The 17,680-nt window shown below is 40.2% G+C and overlaps 1 protein-coding gene across 1 annotated transcript in view; it reads right to left on the bottom strand.

Moving 5' to 3' along the window:
* TSPAN11 (tetraspanin 11) overlaps positions 1–3,668 on the bottom strand; it is a 158,915-nt gene extending 155,247 nt beyond the window's left edge. The window contains exon 1 of the mRNA XM_021001599.2: positions 3,373–3,668. The gene's annotated coding sequence lies outside the window, so the exon portion shown is untranslated. The remainder of the gene's footprint in view (positions 1–3,372) is intronic.
* Positions 3,669–17,680: the final 14,012 nt, after the last annotated feature.

Genomic DNA, 17,680 nt, shown 5'->3' with positions numbered 1-17,680 from the left:
GGAGAAGAAGGAAATACAGAGGGCAAAATTTAGGCCATGTAAAAATAAAAAATGTTAATAAAAATGTATTTTGAAGAAAAAAAAGCCGGAAGATAAATCCTGGTTAAATACTAACAAACAAACAAACAAACAAACAAACAAACAAAAGGACCAAACCCAAACTTAAGAGGAGAGATTACTTTTTTATTGGGTAAATCAAGGAAGATTCATAGAGAAGGTGTCAGCTAAGCTAGGCTTTTAAGGATGAGAAGAATTTCAACATGGACATATAGAAGGGGTGAATTTTAGTTCTGTAAGACAGTCTAGTGTGTATTCAGTAGGGAGAAAGGGAAAGACTAGTTTGATTGAAATGCAAAATGCATGAAAGGTAGTCATGCGAAATAAATGGAAAGGTAGGTTAAAATGAGACTATGCCTGATCAAGGAGTTGTATTTTATCCTAGAGACCTGGAGAATGACTAATGGTTCTGATTAAGGGAATAGTGTGGTCAGATCCTTATACTATTATGATGATTTTGACCATGTTATTCCCCTCAGTTGGAGAAGTAAAGTCTAGAAGCAGAAAGGACAACTTATAAGTGTGTTAGAATAGTCCAGATGAGAAGTGATAAGGACCTGAAGTACAGTAAGGCAGAATGGGACAAGTGTAAGATATTATACAGATTGACTTGCCATGACTATGCAACTGATGATAGCATGTAAGGGAGAGGACAGTGGCAAAGATGACTGTGGTTTCCAGCTTCTGGGCCTTCTCTCTCTATTCACTACCCTCTGTACACCCTCATCTGTTGAGTTGTCTTCAAGGAAGGCAGACTCATTTCAATATTAGCTTCAGTCAAGTATCTTCATAGAAGAAAGCCATTAGGGAAAAAATGCAATATATTCAAAACCAAATGATTTTAGGAGTTATTGGTTAGTTTGGCTATTTCGGTGATTTCTATTGCACTATTTCAAGTCCTTAATCCTTCATCATGATGAGTATTAGTTGATGACACATAATTTCTCTCTCCGTCACTGCCTGTAAGTCCTCCTTTTGTAGAGAGGTGACATGATTTGCCCAATGTCATATAATGGGTAGCTTCTAGAGTAAGCAAAAAGAACCTAGGAAGTCTCTTGGTATAGTTCTCTCCACTGTACTGAACTCCTGAAATACTAAATGTACATTGAGCACTTCCTGTGTGTTTTCAGCACTGTAGGGAAGATAACTCTGTACCCAATCCTCAGGCCCAACTACTGAGTCTGTTGATTCCTTTACACCTATTCTCGTATGTGTAATGGAATAACTGACTCAACCCTCATGGTAACACTCAACATGGCAGTGTGGTGTACTGAAAAGTGTGCCTCACTTGGAGTCAAGACACCTGGATTAGAATTCTGACCGAGGCACTTATGAGCAGCTTATCCATGGGTGAGTTATCTAATGTTTGAGACTTTATGTATCTCATTTGTAAAATGGGGACAGGAACACTTGGGCTGCTTACCTAATTAAGTTGTGGTGAGGTTTAAAGTCTAGAAGTTGTAGGGAATGGTATTTTGGACTTGAAGTTGTAGGGCTAATTCTGTCCCTTGACTTCCTCTTCTGTGACCTTGAGTCAGTTATTTTCCTAATTGTGCTTCTATTGCTCCAAAGATGAAAGGTAAAGAATGCTCCTTATGTACTTCATTTACGGGTAAATTAGACACTATCCATGTCAACAGAAAGAGAAGCTTTCTGTACAAGTGTTTGGTATCATATGTAGCATAAGGTAGCATCAGATATAGGGGTAAATATAGGTTTTTGTACTATTTGCACAGAAGCAGACCCCAGCAACCAAACAGCATCTATAGTAACTACATACCATGCACCAAATTAACTATATAAACACAGCTCACACCCTGGATCAAATACCACTCTCTCCAGACCAAACTCCTACACACTGGATCCTGGAGAGTACTAACACAGGCCACACACAGCATATGGTAGACGCCTCCATAGCATCGTGTAAACCACACACATAGCGATGATATACCCGATGGACACATGACATACAAAGCATCATGCAGACGATCCTGCCACACACAGCTCAGATTCTCTCCCCCATAACTGTATTCAGAGTTTATAATGAGAACAATAGAAACATACCCCAGAACCTTCCATTGTTTCATTCACAGTTTTACAGAATCAATCAATCAATCAATCAATCAATCACCCAACAAGCTGTATTATACTGAAAGAGCTTTGGTCAGCTTGCAATATGGGCACCTACACAAAAATCTGCCTACTGACAGCAGATACAAGTGCACACATTGCTGCGAACATGCAAGTAGGATCACAGAACTATTTCTGGAAAGAACCTCAAAGACCATCTGGTCCAGTCCTTTCATTTTACAGATGGGGAAACTGAGGCTTGGAGAGGCTAAGTGATTTTCCCAATGCCACACAGGTCTTGTGACTCCATAACCAGTGTACTTTTCACCAAGCCACACCACACATGCACAAATATAAACACACACACAAACATACATATACACATGCACACATAATTCTACTCTCATTCGTAGGCAATCATATACAAATTACATTTTCAGTCTATTTAAAAGCATTTATTAAATGCTGTTTTATATATGACGCTGTACTGGGCACTGTAGAAAATTAATTATTGTTCCTTGGTGCTTACATCCAGGATCAGAGTTATAAGGGGCTTAAGAAAATTAGTCTAAACCTTTCACTTAATACAATGAGGAAACAATCTCAGAGAAGGTAAATACTTGTCCTTGATCACAAGGCAGAAAAGAGGAGAATTAGGATTTAAACCGAGGTCCTCATCTCTAAAGAATAAGGGATTTAACACACACACACACACACACACACACACACACACACACACACACATTCAGGGTAGAAAGGAAGGTGCGAGACAGTAGGGTCACAATGATATAAACCACAAGCTCGGGACACAACACAGACGTGCAAGGACAAATTGCAGACGTCAGTAAACAGATGGGAGGGAAGCACACTCGGGCACACGCAAGCACACGGGCATGTACGTCTCAGGTTTCGGCTGCTTTTCCCGCTCCCCCTGGCAAAGCTGGCCCCTCCTCAGGAGCGAACTGCCCAGCCTCGGGAGTGGACCTGTCTGGAGGTCACCTCCTCTTTTGCGCAGGGAAGCTGCAGCCCAGTCCCAGCCCCCGAAGCGTGGCTCCCAGCTGGGCCTTGGAAGTCACACACACCTTTCTCCACCAGAGTCCCCGCCCCATCACTGTGCCACGCTGGCTGCCCCGCCTCCCTGCAGTGGAAGGCGCGGGTGGGTGGGTAGGTGGGTGCGGGTTCGTGCTAGTGTCACGGCAGGGTGCATGCCTTCTCCCCCCTCGCTCCCTGCAGCCCCTCACTTACCAGGGGCGGTGGAGCTCCAGGTTCTCTGGTTACAGAGATTCTGAGCCCAGAGAGACGGAGATCGGTCGCTCTCCTCTGTTGCACATCGACCTTCCTCCCTGCCACCCCTTTCCCCCCGCCCCAGCTTCTCCTCCCACCCCAAGAGGTCAAGGAAGGGGCACTTTGGTCAGCCTGATGTTCAGACTAGGAGCCCCCGAGCAGTCTGTGCAGTACGAGCAGGCTGACTGCTTCGGGGCATTTCCTTCCTGGCTAAAGCCCGAGCACACTCGAACCCCTATGGCACCGACTTCTGTCTCTTCCCCACGCCCCTCTTCAGTTCTCCATCTCCCTCCTCCTCCACTCAGCTTCACAAGGAGGACATTCTCGGGGGGCGGGAGGGGGGGAACGACTCAGCAGACAGCCTTTGTGTTCTGGAGTTTGGCATTTGGCTTTTTTTTTTTTTTAATTCAGGGCACACAGAGCAGATCACGCCTGAGTGTGGGACAGCCGGGATGTTGCCTAGGGAAACCTTACAGATGCAGAAGAAATGGAGGAGTGGAGGAGGTGGGGGCTGACAAAAATGTTTCTCTCCTCGGCAACCTCTCCGGCCCGTTTCCCTTTCCCCTTCCCACTCCTGTCCCCCAGTTCCCAGCCCCTGTCTCATTCAGAGCTGCCTCTTCCTTAGGTCAACGTTCTAGGGTCAGATCACAAGCGTTTGTATTAGCCACTGTGAAAAGTTAGGAAGAATGGGAAGGAGCTCACCACATGGAGAAGAGAAAAAAGACAAATAGCAAAGGGTCGGACAGAGATGGATGTGGGGGACACTTGGCATTGATAGAGAGTAGGGATAGTTTACAGATAACTTTTTTGGGCGTGGTGCAGTTCTGTGTTGGAACTCTTCTTTTGTCTGATGTAGCTTAGCAGGTGGAGACTGCTGGAGTAATAATAAAAATAACTAGCATTTATGTAGGGATTTAAGGTTTGCAAAGTGTTTTATGAAAGTTATCCTTCACAATGACCCTGTAAAGTAAATACTATCATTGTCCCTATTTTATGTAGCCTAACCCCATCTACCTTACACCTACTGTGTTGAATAGACCAAATGGTAGAGGGGTAGTAAGGGCAGCTAGGTGGCACAGTGGATGCAGTGCCAGGCCTGGAGTCAGGAAGACTCATCTTCCGAGTTAAATTTTGACCTCATATAGACCAAATGGTAGAGGGGTAGTAAGGGCAGCTAGGTGGCACAGTGGATGCAGTGCCAGGCCTGGAGTCAGGAATATTCATCTTCCTGAGTTAATTTTGGCCTCATATAACGACTAGCTGTGCAACCCTGGGCAAGTTACTTAACTCTGTCTCAGTCCCTCATCTGCAAAAATGAGCTGGAGAAGAAAATGGCAAACCACTCCAGTAGCTTGGCCAAGAAAACCCCAAACATGGTCCTGAATAGTCAGACACAAATGAAAAAAAAAAAAAGACCCAACAACAAAAAGAGGGAAGGTGAAAACAGGGTGTGAAAGATTAGTTTTATTTTTCTTGGCCCACATAAAGGATCAGGAGAGGGATCAGGTTTTTGTGTATGTGTGTTTTTTTGTTTTGTTTTGCTTTTTTAGTCATAGGCCCTGGGTTCAAACTTTGGCTCTCACACTTTTCTGTGTGACTATACACAGATCACAACCTTTCTGTCCGTTAAAGTCCTCTAATTCCCTGTCTTCTAAAGTCCCTTCCAACTCAATATTTATGATCTTATGAATTGGGATCAATGGATAGACATTGCAGAGACACAGATTTCTGCTCTAGAACAAGATGTCCTTCCTGAAAAATAAAGCTGTCTCAAAGTGGAATGGGTGGCTTTGGGAGGTAAGGAGTTTCTCCATCACTGAGGATCTTCAATCCATCAATTAACAAAGCATTTATTAAGTGCCTGTTTTGTGCCAGGTACTGTACTGGGTGTTAGGGTTACACATACAATAAATGAAATGATTCCTGTGTGAGGAATAGAGAGAAAGCCAGTTTGGTTGGAATCAGAGAGTACAGGAGAGGGAATAACGTCCAATGAGGCTTGGAAAGATAGGTTGGGGCGGGTTTGTGAAAGACTTTGCAAACTAAACAGAGGAGTTTATATTTGATCCTACAGGCTATAGGAAGCCAGTGGAGTTTACTGAGTAGGGAAGTGACATGGGTTAGATTTGTGTTTAAGGAAAATCCCTTTGGCAGTCGTATGCAGGATTGCCTGAAAGGCTGGATGGCCATTTGGCAACCATGTTGTAGAGAAGGCTTTCCACTTAGGTACAGGTTGATCTGAGCTCCCTTCCAGCTCTGAGAGCGCAATTATACATACACACATGCATATGATTCCATGTGCAATCCACATATACACTTTGGGTTATTTGTAGCAAAATGCCATCTTCTGTAACTATTTGTCAGCGATTTATGTACTTGGGATGGTTTTTCAAATGGGGTGATGGATTTAGATCTCTTTTGCAATGTTTACTTGTCTTGATCTTTTTGTAACCAAAGGCTGTAATTTTCTGCATGACCAGGCTGAAGTTAATGTATTGTGATCTGGGTCAGTAACTGGGCCACCTAGGAATAAGCTCTATGACCCTGGCCTCCCTTAGCACTGTGAACTGATGAAAAGTCTGGGCTTATACTTAAATGGTTGTAGTCTCACTTATTGTTGTTCTCCCCAACAATGCAGATGGCCCCTTCCCCCTGCCTGGTCTTCCTGTTCATGGCTTCCCATGAATCTCCTTCAGAAAGTCTACCCAATTTTTCCCTCATTTTCACCAGATGAACAATCCACCTTTTTTCTATCATATATTTATTTCTTTGATGAAAACCTTTACTCCAGCTCTCCTTTGTTGTACCTCATTCACTATGTGTTATTGTTGTTGTGTTGTTCTTCAGTTATGTCCAACCCTTCATGATCCCATTTGTGGTTTTCTCGACAAAGATACTGGAGTGATTTGCCATTTCCTTCTCCAGCTCATTTTACAGATAAAGAAACTGAGGCAAACAGGATTAAGTGACTTGCCCAGGATCACACAGCTAGTGTCTGAGTGCTATATCCACTGTGCCACCTAGCTGCCCTAGCTGCCCATTTTTAATATGTTGTTCACACCCATCTTGTACTCCTCCATTGTCCTTTGAGTAATATTCATTGTTAATTCTTCAAATGTTGTGGCATTGTATAACTTGAAGCCATATAATGATTAGCCACAGCCTATATTCCTAGGAAGTAGATAATTATCTTGGGATACCAGAGAGTGAGCAGGATTGCAGGTGGTCCCTACTTTCTGAATTTTAATTCAACAAAAACTTATTATCCACCAACTATGAAATAGTCTTTGTATTAGGCAATGAGAAAAATATTCAGGAAAAGTATGACACATTCTCTGCTCCCAAAGGAGCTAACGACTGAGTAGGGGAGATATGACACATAAAGAGAACTATAATACAAATTGTAAAGTTCCAGTGACAGACTGTCTCTGCTTCCCAAGGACCAGCCTAGCTAAGTATAGAAAGACGCATCATCAGTTGGCTGCCCAGCCCATGAACAAAGAAAAATAAAAAATGTTTCCTAATCCTATCCAGCTCCCTTGCTTTTCTGTAGTGATATTGGGGGGGGGGGTAGCAGAAAAGGTCTGGGGAATGCTAACAATCACAAGTTTTACACTATCTACAAAAATGGTAGACTTAAATATGAGATCCTCGTTTTATAACCACATCAGATGAATTAATATTCTCTCTATAAATGAAAGCAGGAGACAAAAGGAAACTGCAATTACATGGAAGGATGGCTCATAGGCTTCCGTTGGATAAACAAATGAAAGAGTTGGCAGAAATTGCTCTTATCATATGTTCAAAGTTAAGAAAAAAAATCATTTCTTGGGATACTTGTTCATCTTGCCTTACAATAATCATAATCAAAAATGTTATTATAAAGATAATTTCAAGTTTTATGCCAGCTCAATATCTGGTTTTTGTTTTGTTCTGTTTTTCTTATCTTTGTATTTGCAGATAGAAAAACTCCTTAAGAACCTGAAGGAGAAAAAAAAAAGGGAACCTGATGAAATCTTCTAAATTAAACAAATATTTTAATGCTCAATGATTTCAGAACTAAGATGGCCATGGGGAAGGATGGTAGAAATTGTTGAAAAATATGGCCTAGAAAAATCAAGGAAGAGAAGAGGCCAAAGGTTTGCAAACTACACAGAAGCCTCATATCTATATATCATGAATGCTTATATAAGAAAAGAGCTGGGAGACATTGGACACCATAGATAGCTTTTTTAAAAATCACACAAAAAAGGAAATTGATGATATCTCAACAGACAGGAAACTGGGAATCCAAATTTGGAATCATTTCAAAATAAGTTATATCTGTGTATAGACAGACCATTAACTTGTTAGAGCAAAGATCAAAATTGATGACAAAATGTAGTATGTAAGCCCTGGCTCTTTCTTCTTCTTCTTCTTCTTCTTCTTCTTCTTCTTCTTCTTCTTCTTCTTCTTCTTCTTCTTCTTCTTCTTCTTCTTCTTCTTCTTCTTCTTCTTCTTCTTCTTCTTCTGTTTTTTGGTTTTCCAAATCACTTAATCTTGCACCTATTTAGATAGATTATCCATCACGGTCCGTTTCCTGCCCTAACCCCCCTCAGCTATGTTTTTTAAAAATTCTATGTTGACAGTTCTATTTTTGGTATATTCATTCCTGATTTCTTGTTCTGTGGCTTTTATTTCTCTTTTGAACAATTTCATAGTTTCTTGTTATTCATCTATGCTCTCTGTGGAGTTCACAGGATTCTTTCTTTCGTCACGTACTATTGGTTCACTTGACCACATGGTATAATATTTGTTAGGAGAGCTTTCTGTTCTCTCTGTGGTTTTGCCCGTTCTTCCCTCTGTTTTTATGATGATTTCTTTTGATTTACCTGCCTGTGCGTTGAGATTTTATTAAAGATTCTTCTCTTTATATCTTAGGGCCTTTAGCCTTTTAAAAATTCCCCAGTCACTAATGTTTTGATATCTTTTCCTTTATTGATGAGCAGAAACCTCAAGAGTAAGTTATAAGGTTTCTCTGAGTAACTTCTGCAGGGACAGGACTAATACCAGCTGGGGCTGGATTCTATTTCCTTGAGTGCTTTTGTAGCTCTCCAAATTGTCATCTGTCTTGATTCTTCCTACTGCTCTCTACTTTTTTCCCTTCATGTGTAGCTTGGCAGTCAGTGTCTGCTACTTCTTATGGGATAGGATTTTCAATGTAACAGCAGGGCTAGGTCTACTATTGGGCTTGGTCCTGCATGAGCCTAGTTTCTTATTCTTGGAGAAAGTGCTGAATGTGCACTCAAAATGATAATAGGACCAAAGGTTTAGAGACGGAAGGGACCTTAGAGGTCATCTTCTCCATTCCTCTCATTTTACTAAGGCCCAGAGAATCAAGTGACTTGCCCAAGTGGTGAATGTTGGAGAAAAGCTTTGAACCAAGGTCTTTTGTCTCTAGAGCCATTTTTCATCTATTACACTACTCTATTGGCAGTATTAATTCATAAAGGATTTTACTTCATCAGGGATTCTGCTTGGGAATTCTTCTGTGGATTTAGCTGTAATTAGTATATAACTGGTATGTAATTCCTTTGGGGTGGGGAGATTGAAGGGTTGAAAAGGTTTGGGGAAAATGACTAATCCTCAATTTTACTAGTCATATGACAATCTTTATTTTATATTATGTGACAAATTGATGATTTTTAAAAACTTTGATTTCACTGTCAGTATTAATTCATTAAAGGTTTCTTACCTCATTGGAAATTCTGTTCTCTTCTTTTATGGATGTAGCTATAATTACTTTACATCTGATACATAATTCTTTTTTTGTGATACTAGAGGGTTGTAAAGATTTGGATAAAATGACAAGTGTGCCATCTTTCTGGTCACATGACTTTATTTGTTTTTTTTTAAATTGATTTTTATAGCAAAGCGACTTCCCAATACCCCTCTGCTAAAGGGAATATTCCTTTGTAATGAAGAAATACAATTCAATAAAATTTATCAACACATTGGTGAAGTCTAATAACGTATTCTCATTTAGTACCTGAAGTCTACCATCTTTCTGCTGATAGGTATCTTTTACCAGGAATCTAGGGTCTGAATCTTATATAGTTTTCCATAAAGTAAAATCCTTGCCTTTATTTATTTGAATGTATTTATTGACATTGGTAGAAACTAGATGATGATGATAATAACAATAGCATGGAAGCTGATAAAAATGAGAATGTGTTATCAATAATAATAATAACTAAAATTTATATAGTGCTTTGCTGGAGAAGGAAATGGCAAAGCATTCTAGTATCTTTGCCAAGAAAACACCAAATGGGGTCACGAAGAGTCAGACATGACTGAACAACATATTGTGCTTTAAAGCTATATAGAACATTACATACAATGAGTTGTATAAAGGCAGAAAGAAGTGAAAAATACATCTTTCCTCATTAGGCAGCATAGAATAGGAGGAAGAGCAAAACTGAGCAAAGTCTGCTAGCTCTGAAATCTTTTACATGACTGGGGAGGTAGTAGCGAGGCAGTCTCCCCAGAGGGAAGCCTCATTCTACCCCTTTGCCTCTCAAATTTCTACCCATTCCTTTTCTTCTCCCTCTCCCCTTCCTCTTTCTCTGACACCCCCACCTTAGAGATCAGGAAGTTTGTTTTTTCAGTGACCATTTCCTCTCTGATGTTATCCTCCAGCTCTTAATCGTACCTCCCTATTCCTACTTGTTTTCCTGTTGAACTTGATTTATTTCTACACCAAACCATTTGTATGTCTGTGTTCCAATCCTCTTTGGTATATTTCAAATAAGAATCTAATGACCATTTCCTGCCATCCCTTCCTTCATGTTTGTACATTCAATTGAGGCTTTCCATTAAGCATCTACAGATTGAGTGATAGGATTTTGACTAGTGCAAGACAATTTTCCAAAGAGAGTAAGTACTGGCAACACATTCATGATCAAGGCTCTTTATCAATACCTTTTAAAAACATTGTTTGAGTGCCTGTTTACTTGACATGGTAAATATAGCACAAGACAGAAAGAGTTCTATAGACCTAGACTTTGCTTTTTGAGGGTCATAACTACATCTAATGACTGGGGATAGCCACCTGCCTTTGAGTCCTCATAGTGCCTTATTTTCACCTATCCTGGAATCCCATACTTTATTTTGTATTCTGTCACATTTCCATAATGTTTTAAGATTTACAAAATGTTTTCCTCTCAATAGCTTTTCTTTATGAGGCAGCTGGGGGGTGCCTTGGTGCACAGGGAGCTGGACTTGGTGTCAGAAAAACCTCAGACACTTACTAGCTGTGTGACCCTGAGCAAGCCTCTTAACCCTGTTTGCCTCAGTCTCCTCAATCCTCAAAATGGGTACAGTAATAGCCTCTACCTTGAAGGGCTGTTGTGAAGATCAAATGAGATATTTGTAAAGTGCTTAGCATGGTGCCTGGCATGTAGCAGATGTTATATAAATGCTAATTCTCTTTCCTTTCCCTAGACAGTAGGTTTTTATTTTTATTTATTTATTTTTAGCTAGTCAATGGGGTTAAGTGACTTGCCCACAGTCACACAGCTAGTGAATGTTATGTGTCTGAGGCCAGATTTGAACTCAGGTCCTCCTGACTCCAGGGCCGGTGCTCCATCCACTGCGCCACCTAGCTGCCCCTGACAGTAGGTTTTTAAAGGGTATACTCTTGGCACATTCTGAAAAGCACCTACTTGGTGGCATGCAGTCCATAAATATTAAACAATGGACACACTATGGTTTTGTTCAAGAATGAGAATCACAATGATTGACATTCATGTAACAATTTAACATTTGGAAAATACTTGATAAACATGCTCCTTTGATCTTCGCAGTAACCCTGACAGATAAGTGTTCCAGGCATTATAATCCCCCATTTTATATAAAGGTAAGGAAAGGGGTCTCAGAGAGGGTCTAGGGTCACAAAGGTGGTAAATAGCAGAACAAGGAGTCTTACAAGGCCAGGTCTTATCATTCCAGAGCCATTGCCCATTGGACTATATTAGAATCATCAAAAGTAAGAAGGACCTTGTACATTGAGTGTCTCTAATGTAACCTACTCCCTGAGATGCTGGGGAAATTGAGGCTTGGAAAGAAGTGCCTAACCTAGGGTCACAGCAGCTAGTTAGGGGAAATGTTGGGATAAGAATCCTGGGCTCTGGACTTTTGGTCTAGTATTGCCCTTACTGTTTCACGTTTCCTCCTTCCCACTGGTTTTGTGAACCATTAGTAAATCCTATGCATGTCATTCAGGTTCATGGTTTCCAAAGCGGTTCATAGAGTTTCAATTATAGATTCTTGTGGTTGGAATGGATCCCCAGAATCTAACTAGTCTGGCCTCTACATGGGCAGGAATCCTCTGTACCACACCCTTAACAAACAGCCTCTAGCTTGAAGAACTCTGGTAAGGGGGAGCCTACTCTACTCTAATTCTAGACACTGGCTCTGGTCATCAAGAGAGGAGAGGGACCAAAGAGTAAGAGGAATGAAAGCTGAAAAGGATTGCTTCCCATTTTACTTTCTTCTCTTCTAATACAGTCTATAACTATCCTGGGTCTCTGTTGGAATATTTCACTTGAGAATAGTGGGTGTTTTGTACCAAGATGAGACCATTAGTGCCGGGTCTGTGTGGGATGGAGGGCATGGGGCAGAATGGTAGGGATGAGGTCTGAAGTGAATGATGTGATTGTCATGAAAGATGCAGTATTATGAATCTGTTCTTCCCACCTGGTCTTATTTTACTGAATTTTTGCAAAGAAAAAGAAATTCACTCTATTCCCTCGACTCACCATGTTCTCACCATCTTCATCTTATTTCTCTAGGGTCTATTGTATTGTGTTCTTCCTTTGTTTTTCCAATTTCCTTCTAATTGGGGATTGGGAGGAAGGGTGTGTGTGTGTGTGTGTGTATGTATGTGTGTGTGTTTTGAAGTGAGCAAGACTTCATAAAGAACTCTGAAATAATGAGGTCTGGCTTTCTTTTGTAACATGGCTAGTATGGAAATATTTTGCATAAATACACATGTATAATCGATATTAAATTTCTTGCCTTCTCAAGGAAGGAGGCAGAGAATATGGAACTCAACATTTAGGAAAACCCAGTGTTTAAATTTTTTGTTTACATGTAATTGAGAAAAAATAAAATAAAAATAAAATAAAAAAAGAAATAATGAGGTCTAGAATTCTGTACAGGGAACTTATGACATTTCACTTTTACATGGCAATAAGGAAGAAGCACTGACCTAAAGGCATTGGAAACTGCTTAATTAACCAGTTTTATGGGTATTTACCTAATCAATTGTGGAAAGTTCTTAAGTCCTCTGAACTGGTGCATCTGTGTAAAGCCTTTTTTGACCTGCACAAAAATAATTCTTGGGTGGCAGCAATGGCACACAGGGTATTCTGATCATGGGCACAGTCATGCTGGGAGAGGAGGTGATCTCCTCAGTGAGGATTAGGTGCAAAGACAGATCCTATGAGTGGGGTGCCATGGCAATAGGACCCTGGAGTTGCCTCATATCTCTGTAGGCTGATGAAAGACCAGGAGTTTACATTCATGGGCAGCCGTCACTTAGGTGTGTAGGAGAAGAGGGGAAACACATCTTTGAACCTGATGTAGCATCATATGGCAAAGCTCCATCCACCCTGAGATAGCTATAACTCTATATCTTTGGTCCTCAGGGAATAGAGAGTGAACACACACTGGTCCTCATCTAATTCCTTACAATATGCTCAGAGGTAATTCTGTATTTTCAAAAGCCATTCTAACAGTAACAAAACTTGAATAAGTCCTGCCATACCTACCTACTAGTATAATTAAAAGAGAACCCTGCAAAGACATGAAAATGAGGTGAAACGTATTGCAAGTGTTTGTATGGCTGTCTTAGTGTCTCATACGGTCTGGGGTTATTTAAGAGGAATGAATGGCGAATATGCCATTCATTATGCCGTGTTATGTTTCGTGTTACGCCAGTGGAAAATCAGACTGGCTGCAATCTAGGTAGTTTAGTTTATTTGTAGTGGAAGTCAAATATACTAAGCCCCCATCAGAGGGTCTAGGAAGATACAGATATGGTGACTGCAGATCCACAGAAATGTCTCTAATACGAATGGGTCTCTGTGTCTTAATCAGTACTTGGACTAGCAAGGAGGCGGCCCACGTAGCTGGTGTTGGTTTGTAGCATCTGAAGTATTCAATCACGGTAGGATGTCAGGTTTCTGATAAAGGTTGAGTCTGGGGTGAAAAGACCATTTAGATATTACCTATACTGCATTTCTGATCTGGAAATTGTTCTGAAAATCCACCCCATCATCCTAAGAATTTTATGCAGAGGGCAAGCCTTTATGGCATCTATACCCAATTGTTCCCCAGTGTGTTTTTCTATAAATATGGGACCAGTGCTTAGCAGAGTGCTTGGCACCTAGTAGACATGTTGTAAATTACTCGTGACTTGATTTGACACCAAGGATTTCAGAAGTAATTGCAAGAAGTATCCTGTTTTTGTATATGGCCTTTAAGTTACTGTTTGAAAGGTAGAAGAGGATTTAAATTTCTCTGTCAAAGAGCCAAGAGCTTTGCTTGTTTATACTGTGAGCTGGCGGTTACATATTAGGTTAATCACATGCTGTCTCCCACCACCTCCTTTACATTATGTTAGGCAGGTTAGTCATTAATATGGGTTGATTCTTCTCCCCAGGAAAGAGGGGAGACATCAAAGGCAGGTTTGGGGTACGTGTAGGCAGAAACAGGTAGAGTGTCTAATTCCATACATGCAGTCCTTGATCCCAAAGGAATTTCATCAATCCCACCATATATGCTTATCTAGTCAACTCATGGAGGAAGCTAGATGTCTGGGCCTAGAGTCAGGAAGACCTGAATTCAAATCTGGCCTCAGACACATTAACTGTGTGACCCTGGGCAAGTCACTTAACCTCTGTTTGCCTTAATTCACTGGAGAAGGAAATGGCCAACCACTCCAGTATCTTTACTAAGAAAATCCTGTTGATAGTATGGTCCACGGGGTCAGGAAAAATCAGACACAACTAAACTGAACAACAGGACAATTCATAATTGATGTACCCAAAGGTGCCCAAAGTCTGCTTCTTCTAGGTTAGTATTGTAAAAGGCTCCTTTGCCCTTCTGAGCATAACACAGTGCTAGCCTGTGGTTCTGGGCACAGTTGATATTTTGTTCTTCTAGACCAGATTGAGTTTGAGATGGGAAAGCGATAAAGTGAAGGACATCTCCTTATATGATTTGTGCAGGTATATGTACCACTGATAGTCTGTATACCTCATATTTACGGTGCTGTGGCTTGTGACTCTGGACTTAAAATTCTAGACTTAGTAGAATTAGGAACAAGTCTTGTGATTTCATTAGTACAGGAACACCCAACTTCATTACATGAGGAAACTCCCTTTACCAATGTAGATCAGCCCTTCTCCTCTTCTTCTTCTTGAGGCAATCAGGGTTAAATGACTTGCCCAGGGTCACACAGCTAATAAGTGTCAAGTGTTTGAGGCTGTATTTGAATTCAGGTCCTCCTGACTCCAGGGTCAGTGTTCTATCCAGTGAACCACCTAGCTGCCCCCATTCTCTGGTTGTTTGCAATATTTTCTCCTTGGCCTGGGAACTCTGGAATTTGGCTATAATATTCCCAGGGGTTTTCCTTTTGAGATGTCTTTCAGGAGATGATTGGTGGATTCTTTCAATTTCTAGTTTACCCTCTGGTTCTAGAAGATCAGGGCAGTTTTCCTTGATAATTTCTTTTTTTTTTTAAGAGTCATTAATTTATTTATTTTTAGTTTTCAACATTCACTTCCACAAAATTTTGAGTTCCAAATTTTCTTTCCATCTTGTTCCTCCCCCAACCCAAGACAAGGTGCATTCTGAATACCCTTTCCCCTAATTTGCCCTCCCTTCTGTCTCCCCCCTCCCCTTCTCTTATCCCCTTCCTTTTCTATTTTTCTGTAGGGCAGGATGAATTTCTATACCCCATTGCCTGTGTATCTTATTTCCCAGTCGCATGTGAAAACAGTTTTTTAACATTTGCTTTTAAAACTTTGGGTTCCAAATTTTCTCCCTCCCTCCCTCCCCACCAACCCTCACTGAGAAGACAAGCAACTCCATACAGGTTATACTTATGTAGTCATGCAAAACACTTCCATAGCAGTCATGCTGTGGAAAACTATATTTCCCATCATCCTATCCTGCCCCCTATTTACTCTATTCTCTCTTTTGACCCTGTCCTTCCTCAGAAGTGTTTGCTTCTGATTACCCCCTTCCCCAATCTGCCCTTCCCTCTATCATCCTCCTACTCTCCTATCCCCTTCCCCCCTATTTTCCTGTAGGATAAGATAGCTTTCCATATCCAGTTGTGTATGTTATTCCCTCCTCAAGCCAAATCTGATGAGAATAATATTTACTCATTCCCTCTCACCTTCCCCCACTTTTCCTCCACTATAAAAGCCTTTTCTTATCTGTTTTATGTGAGATAATTTACCTCATTCTCCCTCTCCCTTTCTTCTTCTCGAGTATAATCCTCTCTCATCCCTTAACTTTATTCTCCAGATATCACCTATTCATCTTCAACTGACTCTGTGCCCTCTATCTATCGATCTATCTATACATATAATTTTTTCCCTCCAACTACCCTAATACTGACAAAGATCTCATGAGTTACAAATATCATCTTTCCATGTAGGCATGTAAACAGTTCAACCTTAATAAGTGCCTTATGATTTCTTTTTCCTGTTTACCTCTTCATGCTTCTCTTAAGTCTTGTATTTGAAAGTTGAATTTTCTATTCAGCTCTGGTCTTTTCATCAAGAATGCTTAAAAGTCCTCTATTTCACTGAATATTTTTCCCTTGAAGTATTATTCTCAGTTTGCTGGGTAGGTGATTCTTGGCTGTAATCCTATCTCCTCTGCCCTCCAGAATATCATATTCCAAGCCCTTCAAGCCCTCCAGTCCCTTAATGTAGAAGTTGCTAAATCTTTTGTTATCCTGATTGTGTTTCTACAATACTTGAATTGTTTCTTTCTGGCTGCTTGCAATATTTTCTCCTTGACCTGGGAACTCTGGAATTTGGCTATAATATTCCTAGGAGTTTTCCTTTAGGGATCTCTTTCAGGAGGTGATCAGTAGATTTTTTCCATTTCTATCTCACCCTCTGGTTCCAGAATATTAGGGCAGTTTTCCTCGATAATTTTTTTTTTCCTTTTTGGCGAGGCAATTGGGGTTAAGTGACTTGCCCAGGGTAACACAGCTAGCAAGTGTTAAATGTCTGAGGCTGGATTTGAACTCAGGTCCTCCTCACTCCAAGGCCAGAGCTCTATTCACTGTGCCACCTAGCTGCCCTGATAATTTCTTGAAAGATGATGTCTAGGCTCTTTTTTTAATCATGGCTTTCAGATAGTCCAATAATTTTTAAATTATGTCTCCTAGATCTATTTTCCAGGTCAGCTGTTTTTCCAATGAGATATTTCACATTGTCTTCTATTTTTTCATTCTTTTAGTTTTGTTTTATAATGTCTTGATTTCTCATAAAGTCACTAGCTTCCAATTGCTCCATTCTATGTTTGTAGAACTCTCTGTACCAAGGGTCAAACACAAAGTGAAAAGTTGCCTTTGCTTCTTCCCCTACTTCCTTTCCTAATAAAGAACAATACCTTAATATAGTGAATATCTTTATATTTCTTTGTTTTTTTAATGGGGATTATGTGAAATGAGCCAAATTCCAAAAGATTAGTTCTTATTTCAATATGTAGCTTAGGCATTTTAAGGCTCTATAGAAACTCTTCTCTTTAATTTCATGTGATTATCAGTCTTAAAACAGTCTTAAAACACTTGCTACCATAGCCCTGGTTTACATATTGAATAACTGAGGCTTAGGAAGATTAAAAATTTTTTTTCATTTAAAAATTAAATAAATTAATTTACGGAATAAAACAAGCATTTCCATAACATAGTATAATAAAAAGATGATTGCATATGAAACTGCAAATCTATTATGTAAAACTTACAATTCCTTTTAAATATATAATAAAGTTGTCATGTAAATTTCATATTTTTTCTTTTTTTCCCTTTTTTCTTCCCCCACCCTGCCCTAGAGATGGCTACCATTACACACACACACACACACACACACACACACACACACACACACGTAAAATTATTCCATACATACTTCTGTTTATCAGTCCTTTCTCTGGATGCAGAAAGCATTCTTCTTCATATGTCCTTTATTTTTAATATGTG

Source organism: Phascolarctos cinereus, unplaced genomic scaffold (assembly GCF_003287225.1).
Source record: "Phascolarctos cinereus isolate Bilbo 61053 unplaced genomic scaffold, phaCin_HiC Scaffold_1;HRSCAF=81, whole genome shotgun sequence".
In the NCBI taxonomy this organism is placed as follows: Eukaryota; Metazoa; Chordata; class Mammalia; order Diprotodontia; family Phascolarctidae; genus Phascolarctos; species Phascolarctos cinereus.
The sequence above is the reverse complement of the archived record's forward strand: the minus strand, read 5'-3'. Positions and strand labels throughout refer to the sequence as shown.